Genomic DNA, 6,000 nt, shown 5'->3' on the forward strand with positions numbered 1-6,000 from the left:
ATGTCGGAATAAGTTTACTTGCTTGAATAAAATTACATACCGCACCAAATACGTTTTTGTGGCAATGTCCCAAAACGATGGCACTGAATCTTGGAACACTTTCTGCGGCTAAACTTAATCCTATCGTAGAAAACAAAATAACTAGAAGTCGTTTCCTCATGAACTAATAGGTACGACATGCTACAAACTTATGTTCAATAGTTAGTTTCTTCATAGAATTGGCACAGGGGAGATATCGCCAGACCATCTTTGCGTAAATAAAAATTTAATGGGGGTACACGGCAATAAAATTTGTCCAAAATAACTTCAAACTTTCTAGATTTACTCCACAGAGGTTTCCAAGGAAACCTGAGGTGCTGATAGTCGGTCCATTTATTAATACTTTCCATTATATCTGCACAAATCGCTAATTTTCTATATCTGATCAATAATGTGTATTCTGGGAGTACTGAAATTATCGGTCCATCAAGTGAAGCTCGCACTAATGAATCCTGCCGCACGTTGCTTATGATCTGGTAGTTTGGGGTCGCAGCATGGAGGTATATATTCTTGTATCGTCTTAGGTTTATTCCGCCTAATGAAACCCATGGGCACCAAAGTGACGGGAACACTGCACACGTCACTGTGCGGAGATGCCGTCCATAGGGGACGATCCTCACCAGGAGAATTTTGAGACATCACCTGTTGCCTATTGTTGACACATCAAAAAACCAAAACTGATCCTAGAGGAAGTGAAGAAAAACACAGCAAATGCTAGTCGAAAACTAAAAACTATTCGGTAACGCCCAACCATGCAGCGCCGCACCTTAGCGTACCGTGCCAAAGAAGAGGGGGCTATTGAGCTTCGCCCAGCCTTGATCCCGCAGGTTCAGAGAACCGGTGACACCGACAGCGGCCTGAGGTGATGATGATGATGATGAACCTTTAGCTTTGCTGGCACTCACCCACAAAGGGGGATCGGCCAAGAACCGGGCGGCAGGATCATCAAGTGTGCTAAGTCAGGCATTCAGGTAGTCTCGTAGCCGTAGATAATAACATTAGGCTAACAGGGTAATCTCTTTGTGCCCTTATGTACTCGCACACAGCAGAGAAAACTTCCCGGGGCTATAACCTAATGTAATGCCACCGAAGGATAAAGTTAGTTCCACGTTTATTTTTAAACCTAGCTTCTCAATTGGTTCGACCAGGTATCTTTTTCTTTGATAAGCATAACATTGACAGGATAAAAATAATTTATCTATTGATTCCGATTCCTTGCAAAAGAGACACAACGGAGATGCTGTTAGTCCAGCTTTATGTAGGTAGTAATTCAGATGCGGAATTCTGCATCGTAATCTGGTGATTGTAATTACTAACTGCCAAGATACACACCACTGTTTGTTCCAGCAATATCTTAGATGTACGACGTCTCTGACTTTATCCGATGATAATTTTTCTGTTTCTTTGTGCAAACAAGAATTTCTATATCTGAGTGCTGTTACGTAGGTGAAATCAGGTAAAATAGGTAAGAGTGGTTCGCTTAAAGATGCTTTGGCTAACGAGTCTGCCATCTCATTTGAATAAATCCCGCAGTGGCGAGGTATCCACAGCTAGTGAAATTTTTTCAGGTTTTCTGGTAATAAACTGCTAATCATACTAAATAATGTCAAATTCTTTTGCTGTAGATAGTGCAGTGCATACTGAGAGAGAATAGGTAAGTATGACCGCTTCTCAGTCGCTTGCAGGAAGCTTACGAAGCGCTAGAATTATACCAAATAATTCAGCGATGAATATAAGCGTGTAATCTGGTAATCGAACTGAGAAATACCAGTCGAGAGAAGTACAGAAGATGCCTATTCCAGCCTTTTCGTTCAATACGGATGCATCCGTCGCAATAATGTTGTTTATAGACAGATGAGTCAAGTAATCTTTTAACCGAGTATTTAAATATTGAAGGGGCAGTTGTTTCGCATTAGAGGGGAAAATATCATCAAATTTAATTTCAAGTTTTGAATCAGGCATCTTCGGTATGCCAATCTGATAAATATTTACATTGAGAGGCTCTAGCAACACTTGGACGAACCTAATCTGAGGGGAGTGTAGTCTAGACCATTGTGTTCCAAAGAATGTGGTTGGTTCTTGAATAAAAACGTATAAAGCTTGTCGCAGAGGCGAATTGTATATTTTTAAGAAAGTTTGAACTGTAAGTATTCTAAACCGAGTTAACAAAGGTGGAAGGCGCGCTTCCACATACAAAACATTCTTTGCCACAAATTTGGGTAGTCCAAGACAGAAGCGCGAAGCTTCTCTTTCTAATAATATTAATTGTTTTATCTTGTAAGCCGCGCTGCCTGAAAATACTACACACCCGAATTTCATAATAGGTCGCACATACATCTTGTAAATTATTATCAATGTACTCCTACGCAATCCTATTTTTCTGTTTCCCAACTTGCGTAACCACCCCAAGGCACGTGACACATTACAGCCAACCTCCTCTATATGGCTTTTCCAATTTAGCGTCCTATTATATGCGATGCCTAGGTATTTCAGGAAATCAACCTGGGGAATGAGCTCGGTACAATACATCAGGGAAATGTTGACACGATCCTTAAAAGAGAATGGCAGAAGCGCACTTTTTTTGACGTTCAATGACATATGGATATTGTCAAGCCATCTTTCTAGCATGTTCATGTAATTCTGTAATGCCTGATACAATGAGTGCACATCACTGTTTGTTGCGAAGAAGGCAATATCATCTGCATATACATAAATTTGGATATTCTGATGAGTTGGAATGGAACTTAGTAATATGTTGAATAACAGCGGGGATAATACTGAGCCCTGAGGTACACCTCATGTTTGCTTATATTTTTTAGAAGAGCATCCATCCAAGAAGCAATAAAATTCTCTGTCTTTCACAAACTCTGTAATCCATGCTGTTATATATTTTGGAAAGCGATAGTCTTGCATCTGCTGAATTAGGATAGGGTATTCCACTTTGTCTTACGCTTTAGCTAAGTCTAGAGTGACTAGTGCACAATATTCGCGGCGATGCCGAGCCAGCTGTATACGACTTTCCAAATCCACATGTGCACACCAAATGGAGTATCCCGATCTAAAGCCAATTTGTCTGGGGTTTAGTATTGTATGTTCATTGATGTAGTTTATTATACGGGCATTTAAGACTCCCTCTACAAGCTTGACCAGGTTAGATGTCAATGAAATAGGCCTTATGTTATCCAGAGTAAACTCTATTCCATGTTTTTTAAGTATCGGAATTATTTTGGAAAGCTTCCAATCTGCCGGAATTCAAGAATTTTTCAGTGAATATTTAACTATATTACGGATTTCATATGGGGATATTTCGTATAGCACTTTAATCATTGTAGAGGTCACCCCATCAGGTCCGGGAGCAGCGGGCGGTAAGCTATTCATCACATCCGCCAGTTCAGCTAAAGATACCTCCTGGAAATCACAATCCACCCTTAATTTCACCATGGACTTTGGCATAATTGTCGTAAACCTGGTTTGCAAGCCTTTAGCAATGTTTTCCAAGAAATCAGAGAGTTCGCGAGGAGAGATAACGGTGGAATGACTGCTTTCTGTCTGTGGAATCATTTTTCTCGCACGTAAAAACCTGAAAAGCATTTTCTTATTTTTAGACTTAGACAGATAATTTACTTTATTCATATCATAGTCTTCTTTTGCTTTGCGCACTAGCCGCTTCAAATCGGCGGCCATGAATTTATAATCACTCTAATTTTTGGGGCATTGATTAATTAACAGCTTTTTCTAAGCCACTTTTTGCTTTCTATACCCCCTGACACATTCTAGATTCCACCACGGGCTAAAAGATCCCGCTGTGTTGGAGTTTACAGTAAACGTTGAATTTTTTAATGATCGTTTCAACACCGCACTTAGACTCATACCCCTAAGGTCTTCCTCTATTTCCTCGCAAAAAGTTAACGTAGATTTTAAGACTTTTTGTAATTTAGCATAATTTACGAATGAGCCAACTTTCCCTGCCAAACTGAACCTCGAAAACTTAATTTCAAACGTAATTAGAAGGTGGTCGCTGTTTGTAGCACAATCTAATATATTCCACGAGACTATGCTTAAAGTGGAGCTGGAAAATGTTAAACAATAGTCGATTTAGAGTTACCTCTTACAAATGTAGCAACGTGTGAGTTTAAGCAGGAAAAGTTATTATCAAGCGTCCATTCCCACAAACGTCTTCCGCATACATCAGATTCGAAGCCACAAGACACATGGTGTGAATTGAAATTACCACACAGTGCTATTTCTTTTCTGCATGAAGCTACCATAATATCGAGGCATCTCCTGTCTTGAACTCCTGCAGAAAAGTATACATTTGCAAAAGAGAAAGGCGAGCAGTCTGGTAGCGTTATATCTAACACCAGAATTTCGTAATTCGTATCCATACACTGATACAATATCTTGGCTCTGTGACTAAATTTAGTTGATATTAAGAAAGCCAGACCGCCATCTTTACTCAGCCGATCCAGCCAGATTAATCGATAGTTTTTCATGTAAAATTTTTTACCGTTAGCAAGTCAGGTTTCCTGAATGCAATTATGTCGGGAGAAATCTGCGAAGAAATATATTGTAAATCTCTAGTTTCCGACCAAATAGACCGGCAGTTCCACTGCAGAATTTTTAGGGAACCTATTTTGATGCTATACCGGCAGAAGAAACTGCCTGATCCATAATATCTTTTTTCAAGAAATCATTTTTGAAAGGTTCTTAAAGAAGTCTTTCTTTGACAAGTATTTCTTGGATTTTGGGTTCTGAGAATACTTTTTAGAAGGGGGAGATCTGTTACGTTTCAAAGTTCTTAGAAATTCTGTGTCCATATCTGTAAAGTCTCCTGAATCATCTGTCATAGGTTCTGACTCAGCCTGAACTCTATTTTTGAAGGTCCTGCTTTCGGAGAGATAGATCTACGATTGACTGTCTGATTTTCCTCCTCTGTACCCCTTGAAATCAACAGAGCGTGTAAATCCCGATTTTGCACAGAAACTGTACCAATGCTTTCTGTCAGCTGTTGTGTTAGCATATCAGCCAAGGCTTCAAAAAGAGTAGCTGCCAGACGCTGCATTGCCTTTTCAGTGGACTTTTCAATAGCCTCAGTTATCGACTTTGCGAGCGATGCATCCATTGCCGCTGTGTGCCGGGATGTTATGCCTGCGTAACCTTTCGATCTTTCATGCATTTCTGCTACCGCCTCCCTCCTAGAGCAACGCCTGCGTTCAATGACTTCTGGAACACCCATTTCTTTTTCTTTTGCGCCACCTTCAGCAGAGTCTGCAGGGTGCGCTCCATTACACAAGCAGCACTTCTGGTCATCAGATTTGCAATCGCAGCTGTCATAACTCTCTCCGCACAGACGACATCTAGTTTGTGATCTGCATCCTTTCATGTTGTGACCGAATCGCCAACAATTTGAGCACTGCAGAGGTTTCGGGGAAAGTGGTTCTACTTTGTAGATTAGTGGCCATGCCTTAATTTCTGTTGGTCTGACTCTTCCTGCAAAAGTTACTGTAACTGATTCAGTAGGCAATTTTGTTTTATCAGTCGTTCGGGTGCATCGATAGACTGAAACTGCCCCAGCTACAGCAAATAAGTCTAGAATTTCTTGAGGTGCCAGATTCGTATCCACCCCACGAACTATGCCCTTCGTACATGCAAGATGAGCTGGAATAAACGGGCTCACCGGCTGTGCAGCGAATTCAGAGCGATTCCGAAGCTCTCGGACGCAATCCTGGTCTGCAGAGCAGCACAGAATACCCCCTCGGCTGAACTGGCGGACCTCAGTAATCTTCTGGAAAAGCAACGAGGCTTTCCTAAGCTCCACTTTTATCACCTTCGGTGCAACCGACGATGATGATGATGATGATGATGATGAATCCACAGACATGGCTCGTACCCACTCCGGGGGATTGGCCAAGAATCGATGACTTAATTAAGTAGGTTTTTTTATTATCGAAACCACCCACC

The 6,000-nt window shown here is 41.0% G+C and overlaps 1 protein-coding gene across 7 annotated transcripts in view; it reads right to left on the bottom strand.

Moving 5' to 3' along the window:
- Positions 1 to 5,774, bottom strand: part of LOC119185246 (uncharacterized) — a 312,525-nt gene extending 306,751 nt beyond the window's left edge. For 3 of the 7 annotated variants that reach the window (XM_075879554.1, XM_075879549.1, XM_075879552.1), the window contains exon 1: positions 5,717 to 5,773. The gene's annotated coding sequence lies outside the window, so the exon portion shown is untranslated. Of the gene's footprint in view, positions 1 to 5,716 lie in introns of all 7 variants that reach the window. The other 4 variants (XM_075879550.1, XM_075879553.1, XM_075879548.1 and 1 more) reach the window with 2 other exon arrangements.
- Between the last annotated feature and the right edge of the window lie 226 nt (positions 5,775 to 6,000).

This window comes from Rhipicephalus microplus, chromosome X (assembly GCF_043290135.1).
Source record: "Rhipicephalus microplus isolate Deutch F79 chromosome X, USDA_Rmic, whole genome shotgun sequence".
NCBI lineage: Eukaryota > Metazoa > Arthropoda > Arachnida > Ixodida > Ixodidae > Rhipicephalus > Rhipicephalus microplus.